Here is a 2967-nt window from a genome sequence, read left to right on the forward strand (position 1 = left end):
ATACATTTGTACTGAAATAGACACTTATTCCTGGTATGGATTTGTCTTCCTTGCACATAATGCTTCTGCAAAAACTACTTTCCATGTACTTATAGAAGGTGTATTTCTCCATCAGAGTAGTCCACACAGCATTTCTTCTAACAAAGAAATACACTTCAAAGGTAAAGAAGGGAAGCAATGGGTGCATACTAATGAAATTCAATGCTCTTATTGTGTTCCCCACCATCCTGATGGAGATGGATTGATAGAATGATGGAATGGCCTTTAAAAATGCAGTTTCAGTGTCAGCTATTTGGCAATAACATAGGAAGTAGGATCAAGGTCCTCCAGAAGGCAGGTTTGAATCAGCAACCTATATATGGTACTATTTCTCCCATAACCAAGACTCAAGGGTCCAGGAGTCAGCAGGAAGAAATAGGAATGGTACTACCTCCATTGTACCTAGCAAGCAAAATTTTTGTTTTCAGTTCCTGTGACCTTATGCTCTGCTAGCCTTTCCAGAGAGGGAAAGGCTTCTACCAGCAGGCACAGCAATGTTTCCATTGAACCAGAAGCTAAGACTTCCCCCAGGCCATTTTGGACTCTTACTGCCTCTGAGTTAACAAACTACAAAGGTAGTTACAATGTTGGCAGGGGTAACCGATCCAGACTACAAAAGGAAATTAGACTATTACTTCATAACAGGGTTAAAGAAGAATATATTTGACATTCAGAAGGTCCCTTGGTTGAGAGCCATTCTGCATAAATTTGGGGGGAAATCACTTCATAATTAAAGTATGACTATGGCTGTGTTAGGTCCAACGTCACCTTGCCTGGCTATGGCATGCAGAAACATGACTCTGTTTTGCTTCCAGTCACAAGTTGAGGCCTTAATGGTCCCATGATACTATGACTCTCAAAGGCAAGATTATATCAGCTGAAGACATCCTGGTTCTTTGAGAACTAAGTAGTAATAAAAAAAGAGAAAGTTTTCAACTGGGGGAAGGACAACTTCTTTATTAGCCTGCTATCTTGCCCCACCTACTATTATAAGAATGCTCTCCTTATTGCCTTCATCAACATAAGATCCTCATGACCTAAGATCGTCATCAACATAGGATTAGCACTCCCCCCTAATACTCCCACTGTCACCTAATACTCCCTCCAATTATTGTGTGTGTCCAATAAATAATGGCTAGCTTGGAGTGTCTCTGTCTTTGCTCACTCTGAGGCACTGACCTCCCAGACCCCCATATATTTTGAAATTACACAAGTCTCTGTTGTCTTTTCTTTAGCCCTCCCTGTGTCCTTTTCTAGGCAGTAGGAGGATTGATCGCCCTCCAATATCCCTTTGCACTTCTCTTTCTATTACTATGCTTTGTTATTAAAGTCAATGGAAAACTACAGCAACACAGTCTAGGCATGTTGACAAATGGCCCAGAACCTTCAGGAATGAAGTATGAGTCACCTTGTCAACTATAAAACCAAGTCCTACCGAAGTGCTTGCTGAGGGCTGAAAGAATATGGAATGGATAGTACTACAAATACCACATACAGCTATGTGACCAGCTACAGAACCAAGAGTCATAACTGTCAGGAGTATCTCTTATTTTGTTAATGCACTCATACACAAATACACATATATTGAACAGATGTCTTTGTTTTTCTTTGTAACCTAACATTGACTTTATATCAGTATATAGTTATTGGTAAATCTACATTTAAGAGGGGCCGAGGATTTAGCTCAGTGGTGCCACTGCCTGCCTCGCAAGCGCAAGGTCCTGAGTTCGATCCCCGGTACCAAAAAGAAAGAAAAATGAGAGGGAGGGAGGAAAGAGATGAATGAAAAAGGAACTTGATGTGTTCGCTTTGGCAGCACATGTACTAAAACTGGAACAATGAAGAGAAGATTAGTATGGCCCCTGTGCAAGGAGGACACAGAAATGCATGATGAGTTCCATATTAAAAAAATAAATAAACAAGGGATCTTGGATGTGTTATGTACATGTGCCAACTCCACATAAGGACTGAAAATATTATATGCTGCAAACATGTACAAAAAGGGGGGATCAAGGGATAAGGAGAGAGGAGAGGAAGGGAAGGGAAAGGGGGCTTAAGAAAGAAATTAATACGTGTTATATGCATATACCAAATTCCCACAAGGAATGTAAACATTATGTACATGCAAACACATGTACTAATAAACTAAAATAAAAACTAAACAAATAAATCTGCATTATAATATTTAAGTTATGTAATATCAGGAGAAGAGTAAGCATCACCCAAAGAAAATCTCTGCCTTCTTTTCTCATGCAGGAATTCAGGAATTAGTTTGTTTCTGTTTTTATGCAGGATACTTGTGTCATGGTAGGTGTAAGCATGAACTTGCTATTATATTTGGAGATTAACTATGGTTTAAGAAGCTGTGTCTGGTTGTCCAGTTGATGAGGGGTAGATAATAACCATGAATTGTGATATGTCCAGTTGACTGGAATAAGAAATGCCTCCCAGAGTAGTAACATACAGTTCTAGGTATGTCTGTGGATGACCAACATTTCGGCCAGCAAACTGGGGAGGAAGACCCATACCACACATGGGTGGCACCAAAAAGTAGGCTGGTACTATCATATAAGGAAGGGAAGAAGAAGAGTGTGTGCCCATTTTGCAGAGCTCCAGTCTCCTCAAGGGTGTGTATCCTTTGCCATCATTGCCTTTGGACCTTTGTCTGCAATTTCTTCAACTTCCCAACATAGACTCATACCAGTGACTCGTTTCTGAGTTTCCAGGGCTTGGAGCTCATCCTTGATTCCATATGTTTTGTTTCCTTCCATCCTATTGCACTGAGCAGCTCCTGCGTTCTCTGGATCTCTGGCTACAGATAGTCATTTTGAGTTCTCTTGCCTGTGAGCCCTTAGATGGTCATTGAGGCATCTCCTACCTCTGATCCTGTAGCCTATCTAATAAATCTTCTTGCATAATTATGCACAT

The 2967-nt window shown here is 40.5% G+C and overlaps 1 non-coding gene across 1 annotated transcript; it reads left to right on the forward strand.

Moving 5' to 3' along the window:
- The first annotated feature begins 1839 nt into the window (after window positions 1-1839).
- On the forward strand, window positions 1840-1946 carry LOC147828903 (U6 spliceosomal RNA). Its single transcript, XR_015450032.1, has one exon. It is a non-coding gene; the product is annotated as a U6 spliceosomal RNA (small nuclear RNA).
- The last annotated feature ends 1021 nt before the right edge of the window (window positions 1947-2967 follow it).

The sequence above is a fragment of the Heterocephalus glaber genome, unplaced genomic scaffold (assembly GCF_053883595.1).
Source record: "Heterocephalus glaber isolate CG9 unplaced genomic scaffold, H.glaber_assembly_v1.0 deba00000896, whole genome shotgun sequence".
Classification (NCBI taxonomy): Eukaryota; Metazoa; Chordata; class Mammalia; order Rodentia; family Bathyergidae; genus Heterocephalus; species Heterocephalus glaber.